The sequence below is a fragment of the Papaver somniferum genome, unplaced genomic scaffold (assembly GCF_003573695.1).
Source record: "Papaver somniferum cultivar HN1 unplaced genomic scaffold, ASM357369v1 unplaced-scaffold_57, whole genome shotgun sequence".
Classification (NCBI taxonomy): Eukaryota; Viridiplantae; Streptophyta; class Magnoliopsida; order Ranunculales; family Papaveraceae; genus Papaver; species Papaver somniferum.
Window position 1 is genome coordinate 918,406 of NW_020648415.1, and position 11,869 is coordinate 930,274.

Here is an 11,869-nt window from a genome sequence, read left to right on the forward strand (position 1 = left end):
ATTTCAACCCTTGGATCGAATAATAAAAAGAAGATCAAACGATTACGATAAACCCTAATCCAACCGGGCTAATTTTGGTGTCGTATAAGTAGGAAAGTTTCTTGCCCAATTTTATTCATCCCCCAGTGGCTTCTTTAGTGAGAAGTTTGGAAGAAACTAGATCTAGGTTCCCCAATTTTATTCATGACAACCCAATCAAGTCATGGCAGCTTCCGATTTCAACATCTTCAACAACAACAATATAACGTCACTATGACTTTTCCTCTCACAAATGTGAAATGTGTTTATTTTGGTCGTGCGTCATTTAGAATTGCTCCCCGGTAGTGCATTCGGTTTCTTTGCATAATATCCATACAAGAGAAACGACGTAATTCAACTGATAATGTTGGAGGACTTGATGCACGGAGATGTGTTCAAAGCAATCTCAGGATACGAAGACCAGTGACATTAAGCAAGTGTTTGCGTTTTGAAATGTCGATTGATTACATATTTACTAAAATTAGTTTCAATGTTTATTTCCCCCCTTCAGTCTGTCTTAAATTTCTGTTCAAGGTTGTATGTGTGAAATGTTGACTTGAAAGATCTTTGTTTGTTTTGGTTTTTTTAATGAGAAATTTTGCATCAGTAAGTACTTCAAATCAGCTTGGAAGTTACGGTCGATCCCTCCGGCATAAACCTATTCAAGCGTATTATTATCTGTGCTTAGTTTTGCTATCTTTGGATCTGAAGGGAATTTTGGCATCATAAGATTCCCTTTGATAAAAAAAAAAATATGGAAGTCGTGCCAGTATTGCAACGTGCCCATCGATGGAGTTGGTACCAGTATTACTATGCCACCAGGCTAGGATTTGAGCATTGTATAACCCACGTTCTTCATGTTCCAGATTGCAACCACCTATAGGTTCCACCCCAGTTCTTCTCATATGCAAGTTTAACAACATGAAAATGCGTAGCAAAAACATTTAAATTCTTGTAGATAAATGTCTGTGATTATTTTTTAGTGTAAGTTTAAGCAATGCCGGCATGGGAATGTTTTTCTTGCACATGTAGAAAATGAAACTTTCAGATTTTCTTACCGAAGTCTGTCCCTACTCCAGTAATGTGACCCCTTCACCTGGTCCTCCATATTTATTTTACAAGAAGCATCTATCTTGACAATTACTTTCAAGGAAAATTGTTACTTCTGTGTAAATTTCGTAAACCTTTTTTTACAGTACAAGTCAAGGAAACTAGGCAAAAAATAAAATACGCACCCCATCAAACCAAAAGTTCACTGTTCTGAGGTATGTACATCTCATTATATGGTCATCAAGCTGATCTTGAATTTTACGAAACAATCAGTGGGAATTCAGAATTTTATGAAACAAAGATTAGCATTTTGCAGTGGTCCTGGACATGGTATACGTTAAGGTCTCAATCCTTGTTGAGATGTCATCCACTGGTAGCGTTCCTTTGTAGTTGCAGAATTACAGGGAGAAACTAGACATGTGCTTCTCATACCCTTTCTGGGTTGAATTTCAATTGTCGTTACAGTACCAGAGGAAAAATAAAAGGAAATACTAGATTATTTACTAGACAATTTCCTAAAATCCTTACCAAAACTGTAATAATGGAGGTCTTGCAACCTTTTTTTCATACCATGATCACCATATTGGTTGCTTTTGGAGCAGCACTAAATAGGTTCATTTAGCTCATTTGTCATTCACCTGTTGAAAAATGAACATACATATTAATAAACAAGTGGTAATATTCACAGGAATCAATTGAACATCTAAAATAAAGTTGAATAAATGGAAATGTAAACAAAATTAAGAAAATGAGATATCATAACGCAGATCACAAGCATGATTGTTGTGTGCGTGTGTGTGAGTGAGGTTTTCCATACACAAACAGTACTTCATTCATAACCCTGATTTGCAAAATCATTTTTGCACAGAATTTCAAAAGAAAGAGGTTTTCTTTGGAATATGGGGACTAGATCAAGATCTAAATTTAGGGAGAAATGGAGACCATGAAAGCTATGTTTGTGTTTAAGGACTTCAGATCTTTTTATAGGAACCTAACCCTAATCTAGAGTCATGTTAGTGCATCCAAAGTGGTAAAGATTAAAGTAGGTTTGGTTCAATTGACAGTTTCTCACATGGCCTAGCTGGAATACGAATGCTATTGCTAGTTGCTCTTCTTATATGTTTAACCATCCAACAATATAGCTAAATTTCTAGGCTATTACTAATTGTTCATTTAGGATCAGATCACCTCATTTAGCAGAAACTCTATTGCAAGAATGATTCCCTTTAGGGTAACGAAAATTCATAAATATATATCAAAAGAGAATCGCTAATAATCTGATTTTATCCTATAAGCTCCACAAAATTGATTCTTTATTATGAAAACAGTGAACTGTCTACCACAGGACAGAAACGTTATAATCTAATCCTTCTAAATGTGTCGTAAATTTGTTACAATTTCCAAAGAGAAGCTAATAAATACAGTAACGAAGAAAGGTAGAGTAATTTTCTTGTATTCCAAGCGGAAGAGAAACTAATAATTTCAGCAGCACTCAAGTTGAAGCAGGAATGTCTAGGTGGTCTTCTATTAGCAGGATAGAGATATGAGAAGACAATCATGAGAAGTCTCCATTTCATTGCTAACTTCTAATCCAATTATATGTTGCAGGAAGAACCACAACATCTCACTGCTCTATACTCCACATTATCAAGAAGTTCTTGTGTACGTGGTGGCCAATTCTAGCTTGATACATTAGTACGTATGCAGATTCTGTATAATAAGTCAAACAAGACTCGAAAGTCGAAACACATACACAAGGATCAAGTAAACAGCTATAATTAAGATAATATCAATGAAAATGAGAAAAACAAGACTTACTAATGGGAGGAGAGAAGTCATTATGGTAATCAGTTAACCATGTCACTGGGAAATTTAGCCAGCTTGAAATGAAATTGAAGGATGGGGCAAAACAAAAATACTTCAAATCGTTATTGTCGGTGCAGAGTGCAGACACAATAAGTTTCACAAGAGAATTCAGCACTGGAAGCACCGTCCTTCAGCTTTTTCAGCTAAAATGTGATCTCCTTATGTCACTTGCTTCGTTTCAGCGTCGCAATTTTAGGAAGAATCATCTGTATGGTATCTTGTTGCATGTCCATGTTGATATGCATCTCTGCATAGAAAAGAAACGTCATGGTGTAACATGAATATATGTTCACAGAACAATTTCAAGAAGATAAAAATAGTTTTCATAATATAATTGAGTCAAAAAAGTGTGCTACGTACCGCAAACGAAGTAAACAAATTTAGTTATAAATCCAGTTGAATCCAAATACTACACAACTCAGATGCAGCATTGTTTGATAGGGCCCTCCTGAATAGAGTATAATTTGGTCGCAACAATTTGGAGTATTCTCTAGCTGAAGTTCTTAATCATCCATTACTAGAAAATCATTTTCTACATGTCCGCATACATGCAAAGTGATCCTTAAGCAATTCAAGAGTTCAGCCAGACTTAAACATATTCCTTCACACTTGAGAATATTAGTTTTGGAAAGTCGTGATTAAAAACTGCTAATCTGACATTATGGACACCTACAGGACATGGTTTCGTGCGTGTTTCTAAACCTAGATGTCAAAAAACATATTTTTGAAACCCAAATCTCAAATAACTTGCTTTTTTGATTGTTGCAAAACATTCGCATAGCATTGATTAGCTGCCCAACACTACACGACTAATTCTTTTCCGTAAAGAGGGCAAATTTTTTAATACTTACAAATGGTTTGGATGACAGGAATGCTGCACTCTTATACTTCTGCCTTTAAGTTTCCATTTTCTTCTTCAACTTGTACGCCTCAAAATTAAAGAACTCATTACTGTTTTTTGGCTTAACCCACTGTATTCGGAGAGAATGTTTGGAAGACGTAGGTCCTGTAGAATCCTGAAGCCCTTCTAGCGAAGCTACGACTTCTTCCATGGTTGGTCTGTACTTGGGATCTCAACTCCGGTGTCTATAATACTTTAAACTTTGCTGGGCAGGTAAGGCTTTGCCCATTCAACCAAATTGTCTTCTCCTGATGGCCAGAAAATGTCTATTGCTTTTGACCACATAACATTTCTAAGAAAACAACCCCGAAGCCTTCAATGAGAAAGAGAGATCGCATTAGAAAGAAGATATACCGCCGAACAAAAATATCATAATAAACAAATCAAATTAAACGCAGCACAATGCAAAAATTAATTCAGCTGACCACATGAAACTTCATCATTCACCTGAAGCAGATTCAGTAAACCCTTAGAAGGTGAAACTCCCATTTCCGATTCCGCTCATACCGCTCATACCGAATATCCAAATCAACCATTTTCCTTCCCTCTGTCTAGTGCTTGTGAGACACAAAACCCGTGGTGGTTATTAATGGAGGAGGGCACAGCTAATGAAGAAGAATGGTTAAAGGAGGAAGACACAGATTTGGCGCCGCCGTAACTGGTACGCCTATTTTGTGTGGTTTTAAAGGAACGATTACTGAACCCTAATTCCTTATACAGGAACACCAAATGGCCCAAGAGACAAGGCACGGCACTGGCCCCCGGTATTGGTGTGACTTTGCACCGGCCACCAAAATCTGAAAGAAAACTGTTTTTTAGGCTCGGGTTTTTTTTTCTTTTGATTCCATTCGGATTATATTGGCCAGAATGTGCACAATTGGTATCCTAATGAAAAGCAAATGTGTCCAAAGTGTTTTTAGAATTTATCTGTATCCACGGGATTTCGGAACATATAGTTTGGGAAAAATATAGGTTACACTGAAAACCATTAGATTAGGCATTTGACAATTTTTCCAACATTGAAATAGCCCCATAAGATTTCTTCTTTGTTGAAGATATTGTCATACTCTCTTGGGATAATATTCTATTTTTTATATTTTGTTTCCTTGGCATGTATATTGTGCAATATCTTGTTTCTTTTATTTATGTGTTTGGTGTGTATAAGAGTAGATCATATCATGTTGAATAGAACCGTGTTTCCAAAATATACATCATGCAACTCACCAGTTTTGAAATTCCTACAGGGACGTGGGATTTTCTTTCAAAAAAGTATACCCAAATCGACTTTTCTCAACGTCTCAAACTTGAACAGGATATCCGATCTATGAAACAACAACATGTCGATCAATCTACGATTTCCAATCTGAGATGCCAGTCATATGGAACCAGTTAGCACTCATGGAACCTAATTAGACAGTAGATAGAGTTGTGGAAAAATTACAGAGAAGAATCACGATTTGTTCAAATCTTGATGGCACTCAGAGATGAATCCATTCTTCACCGATCACCTCTTCCAACCGTAAAAGCTGCGCCCTCTGAACTCATTACTAGAAAGTCGAAAATGAATCAAACCTGGTATTCTTGTTGTACTTGCAGTACCTTTCTTACAAGCTTCACTTCTCACTTCAACTCTCAGGAAAATCACTCAACTTGAACTTATCGTGGCATATCACAAGTTCAATGTTACTACTGCAAAAAACCTGGACACTTAGCCTGGAACTGCACTCTATCACCAAGTGCAACATCATAAGATATGTCTCAAGGCTCGACTTCTCGAGTTTAATGTAATTATTGCAAGAGACTTTGACATACAATAGGAAATTGTCCATCACCATCATCCAAGAATATGACAGAAATGAGGAGATTAAACGATATTGCATCAACATATACTTATGTGGCGCCCATTCTTACAGTTGAAATCCGGGAAGCCAAACAACAAGCACATTCCACCACTTTATCTTTAGAAGACACTGAAACAAACACCAGGCGTACATGCTGCCAGCATATTCCGCCACTTTGGTCCCCTTCATCGCATTTCCAATTCTAATCGGAGATAAGTTAAATGTAAGTTAATTACATTGGTGAATTGCCAATTAACATTTAATAAACCTGGCGAGATTGGGGTATACTCAAACTAATTAGGGTATACCCAATAAGACAAAATCTGGTTATTTTGAAGTAAAATCAAGCTACCCCTTAACCTTGTATTTTCTAAATGGCTAATATGCCCTTGGTTAATTAATACTAAAATTCTGATTAGGTTAATTAATTGAGTTTAGATTAAAAATTTGAAATTATGAATTCAGTGGATTAAACCTTTCATCTGTCTTATGAGTTCGATTTCGATCAAAAATTTGGTTTTGAAAATCACGAAGCCGGCAAGGTCGTGGTTTGAATAAGGTGTCGACCGGTCTTCGGCCGGCGAAGTCCACTTTGAATAAGCTGTCGACCAGTTTTCGACCGGCAGTGCCCAATTTGAATAAGCTGCCGACCAGTATTCGGCCGGCATGGTCCTCGGTTGAAGAACATGCCGACTATCTTGGGAAACAATCATACGGTCGGCATGTAAATATTTCATACCATGCCAGCTATCGTAAAGTCGGCCTGCACATAATTTATAACACTGTCGGCTGACATGTAGCCGGCATGTTAAGGATTTATGTCCTTGCCGACCTAAACTTATACCAAACAGAAAACAAAATATGGAAGATGTAATTTAATTTATTCATGCGATTTTGGTTACTACATTGATTGAAACATAAAACCTAATCCTTGTTGACGGAAAAACGAATGTACTTAGCATGTGCATCAAGCCTTTGAACCCCTAGGCGACCCTAGTGGACGAGTTATAGTCTCGTGAGGACTTACATAGAGGTATACCCAAAAAACCTACACTAAAACTTCTAAAACCATCAATCTTCCTCCGACGAAGACGATACCGCATCCAAGTAGTCCGGGTTATCCTCCGGGATTCAATCGGCCAAGAAGTGATAGCTTGCATCGTATGTGAATGCTTCCCCCTTTACCTCCAAGTAGCGCGCTTTCACGACTTCGTGCTACAAAAACAGACTTATATTTGTTAGTGGTGTTTCATTGGAAGATAAAACAACATGGATCACGTAAAACAAACCACAAAAATACTCACAAATTGTGCAATGGACAAGGTGAAGGGGAGAGTGTTAAAAATCCGAGGTTGGAGAGCTAAAAATGCAAGTATCGCATTTTCAATGACTAGGTGCCTCTCATGCACTTGTTGAACACTTCTTGCATTTGGATTCCCAAAGTCTTGGATAAATTTGTTGTGTACCCTAGCCCAAAAGGTTGTGGAATCCACCCTTTCGGAGGATTGACGTCAAAGTTGTTTTTCCTCATACCATGCTTTTGTGATTGCCAAATCTTCATTTGAATCAAATGAAGTCATTGTTGTTTAGCTATTGGGTGAGTTAGATGGATTGTATGATAATATGAGCTTTGGATAGTATATGGAACTATTTGTAGGTTGTTTTGTATAGATAAGTAGTGTATTTATAGGATGGTGGCCAAATTTGGCTGTTATAGTGCCCAAGTACAAGTAATTGTACTTGCAAAAAATTTGAATTTTGAATCCGCCGGCGAGGTTTGTTTTCTCCAACATGCCGACCTAATAAACAGCCGGATAGGTATGAATTTTGTTACCATGCCGACCTGATAAGATTTTAGGCATCAGGAGAAAGGTTTTTCTGCCACACATAGCCGGCAGGGTCGATAACATACTACCCTGCCGGCTAATAAACAGCTGGCAATGTAAGAATTTTGTTACCATGCCGACCTTATATGATTTTAGGCATCAGGAGAAGGTTTTTTTTTGCCACAAATAGCCGGCATGGTCGATAACATATTACCTTTCCTGCGGGTTAACAACCGTCTAGGTTTGAATCGTATTACCTTGCCGACCCTGGTAACTATACAATTTCCATTGTCAGGGCCGACAGTCTGACAATTCACAACCTTGTCGGCCTTGGGACAGTCGGCAATGTAACTTAAAAGAAGTATGCCGGCATATATATTTAAACTTTACATATATAAACAAACCATTCATTCAACAACTAGAAATCCAATACATTTTGTCCAAAATACGAAAACATGTTCCATAAACCTTGAAAAAACATTTGTCCACACCATTAACTTAAAAATTTGTCCACCACAACATAAAGAAATAAACTAGGAAAATATTCATTCACCACGACCACGACCACGACCCCGTTTTGGAACACTACCTTCACCACCACGACCACTGCTGCTACCTTCACCACCACGAGCACTACGAGTCCTCTTTTTATCAGCCTTCATCTTGGCTTGTGCTTCCCTCCTAGCTTTTTCTTCCGCCTTTAGTTGAGGCTCAAGTTGCTTGAACAATATATGGGAATCCTCATTGTCAACATTGCAAGCATAGTCAATGTGCTTGGTTTGCTCTTCAATCGACAAAGGCTCTCCTTTGTATTTCGCGCAACACAACACCCTCACAAAGGTCTTCAACCGGTCCTTCTATTTTCAATTAAACAACAAATAATTAATAGAATGATTCGGTAATGCAATCAATCTTATAATAGTAAGATCAACTCTAAAATACTTACAAAGAACTTAAGCATTGTTGCTGGGTCTTTCGATTCCATCTCCTTCTTACGAGCCAGTTCTTCAGCAGTCATTTTCCTAATCACAATAGGAAGAGCCCAACTCAAGCACCACGCCATGTATTTCTCAGTAGTTTCATGACCGGTGGTCACCTCGTCCAAAAGAGTCACATCAATTTTACGGCCACGTCTGTCGTCCCAATGTTCTTGAGTTGGCGCTGGATCGTAAACGATGTTAATAGTTTTTTGGGACGTGGTGCTTTGATCCATTTTCACAGTAAAGAACGGATTTTCTTCATCGAAATGAGGTTCTTCTTGGATGTAACCCAATTGTCGCATTACCCGATGTGGATCGTACATTGAATATCCATCAAACGTTTCCATCAAGGGTTCATAGTATAATGCAACAACTTCATCTCTCCTTTGGATTAAACCTTGATTTCTAGCATCTCGATACGGATCAAATATCACCTCCTCCGCAGTCAATTTGTCGATAGTGTTTCGGAGTTTGATAAGTTGTTGCGGCATTTCCTTATCCTGAGTACCCTTAAAACTGTACCTTTGCGCTCTTGGCTTATCAACGTAGGAGTTGGTTTTGAACAAAGAAGGGAAGTGTTCATATATCCAAACCTATGCAAAAGAAAAATAAAAAGTTTAGTATGAATCTTATCTTACGAGAATTTTGCAAATATAAATGATTTAGACAATAAAATTACCTGAAAGAGACATGTGTTTCCGTTAACTTGCTTAGTGAGTTCCCTAGAACATTTTCCCAACTCATTGTTCAAGAAGGCGACCACCGCAGTACCCCAGAAGAATACTCACGCATCTTATCTAAGGGATCCAATAGTTGCAAGTAATTGGCCTCGACCAAGCTTCCGGAACTGTCGGGGAAGATACATTTGCCCAGGACGTATAGCAAATAAGCTGACGCGGTAGCATTGATTCGCATTGGGTTCACCCTTCCTTCCTTATCAAAGATTTTCTTTGTCTCCCACAATTTGTCCCTCAACTTCTTCAGATTAAACTTCTTGCTTAGACGACCATCCTTCATCTCAAGAACAGACTCCGTCTCAACCTGATTCCAACCGAACAATTTTTGGCTCAATTTGTAAATATCCTTGAAAAGAAACTTATTATCGAATCCCTCAGTGACTGATTTTCCATCAACCTGGAGGCCTAGAATTTGTTGAGCATCATCGGGAGTTATCGCCATGTCACCGAATGGGAATAACATTATATCAGTCTCTCCGTAGAACCTCTCACAGAATGCAGATACGGTAACTTTATCATGATCAATATTCGAACTCTCCACCGCAGGCACAACCCGAAGTTCTTGACAATCACTTTCACCTCCTCACATTCCTTGTCAAGATCCCAAGTATTAGTCACTGAACACGAAGCTTGGCGCCTCATCAGACGGACGACATGCCTGTGATCCTAAATACCAAAAAAACAAAATGAAAAGAAACACAAACATTTGACGCAAATTTAAGATAATTACACACTTGAATAAAGAACAAAAACGGATTGAGATTACTTATGATAGTATTATGGATCGTACATGCCCAAGAGTCTTTATATCCAAAAAGAACTTCTCCACCATCTCTTGGGGTCCCCCTTGGAGGCTCACCTGGTTTCAGTGTAACCATCAAGTGACGGGGAGGCATGTGAGAATCAGCTGGTTTAGTGATCACCCTCTTCCTCGTTCCGGTTTCGGTTGAAGTTTAAGCTTCGGTGGGTTGAACAGTAGCTAGAGTTTGTTCTCCATCTCCATCTCCTTCTTCTTATTCTTCTTCTTGTTCCTCTGCCTCTTCAACAATTTCATCCTCCATATCCTTATCTTTATCTCCATTACCATCATCATCATCATTACCTCCTCCAACATTAGGCATTTCTTCATCACCATCATCATTATCATTGTTACCTCCTCCATCAGCCGGGGTGCTTTCATCAACGTCATCATCATCACCTCTTCTACCAGATGGAATTGATTGATCTTCATCTGGAGTCTCGTCTGAATCACTGGGTTACGACGGTGGTTCAGAATCATTCGGTACACGGATCTTGAGCGTTCCCAGCACAACGTATGCCCCTCTTTGTGTTGAAGTCAAGAGTTTTTCACCAACACGAGTAGGTCTTGAAGGAGGACTAAGATCTTTCAGAACTTTCTTCTTTGCCTTTTCCAACCTAAACAAGAACAATTAAGAAAAAAAATTACAGGTCGGCAGGGTCGATAGGTTTAACCAATCCGGCGGAACAATGGCCAGAAGGGTCGATTAAAACTTACGTGCCGGCTAAAGTATAGCTGGCAGGGTATCATCAAAATAGCCTGCCGGTTGATGACAAATATAAACACAGTAGAACATGAATTTTTCACATTACAGGTCGGCAAGGTCCATTACCCATACACTGTCAGCCAACTAACATTCGACATGGTCTTATATAAATACGTTTCCGGTTTTATAAATTCTAGGCATCAGGAACCAAATATTCAAAACAAGAGGCCGACAGGGTAAAAACTAATAACATGTCGGCTTCATTAAAAACTGCCGACGGCAAGGTCTACATTTGAATAACCTGCCGGCCTTGCTAGTAGCAGTTACAGATACTAAACAGTCGGCAAGTTCTTCAACCTAAGAGCTTGCCGGCCAAACCCTAACTATGAAAAGCCGGCAAGGTCGATAACATAGTACCTTGCCGGCGTCGCAACTGCCAATTCACATTTTCGATTTTTCTGCCCTAATTTAACATGCAAACATCAAATCGAAGTACTAGAGTGAGTTTAACTAGGCCCTTACTTTCTTAATCGCACCATTTCTTCGTTTTGAGCGGGTTCAATTTCTCATTCTTCAACCGTTTTTTTCTTCACTTTCTTAGCAACTAAACTTGCAATTCCAGGGTTATACTCGTTGGGTTTTCGATTAGCTTCTTTCATACGAGTTGCCCTCCGCCGTGGTGTATCCATTGATGAAGATTAATCGGAGTTTTCGAATCGACGATTTTAACGAATTGATCGACGAGTTTTGGTGGTGGTGGGGGTGATGGAGCTGGTAGGATTGTGGAGGAGAAGAAAAAGAGAAGAAGAAGATGAAATGAAAAGACTAAAACTGATTAAGGGTAATAGGTTTTTAAAGGGAAAGGGTAATTTTATCCCATTAGGATTCCCCTAAAATTATCAAAAAAAGTCCTTTAAAATTGGGTATACCCCAATTAGTTTGAGTATACCCCAATCACGCGAGGTTAATAAAAACACAACTGTAGTTTACCAGTTTACTTATGAAATTAGCACATTGGTGAATTGCTAATTAACATTTATAAAAACACAACTGTAGTTTACTTATGAAATTAACACGTGCCTTTCAATGTATGTTACCGAAGAAAATTAACTTACCTCACAGAAGAATGTAAAGATTAAGCTGCT

General features: G+C 38.5%; 1 long non-coding RNA gene across 2 annotated transcripts; it reads right to left on the reverse strand.

Moving 5' to 3' along the window:
* Positions 1-1,230: 1,230 nt before the first annotated feature.
* Positions 1,231-4,488, reverse strand: LOC113343203. 2 transcript variants are annotated; one of them, XR_003357096.1, is made up of 4 exons: positions 4,283-4,488; positions 3,786-4,148; positions 2,887-3,181; positions 1,231-1,706 (listed from the first exon to the last, which is right to left on the reverse strand). It is a non-coding gene; the product is annotated as an uncharacterized LOC113343203 (long non-coding RNA). The 2 variants fall into 2 exon arrangements; XR_003357095.1 differs by having other exon boundaries at positions 3,295-4,148.
* Positions 4,489-11,869: the final 7,381 nt, after the last annotated feature.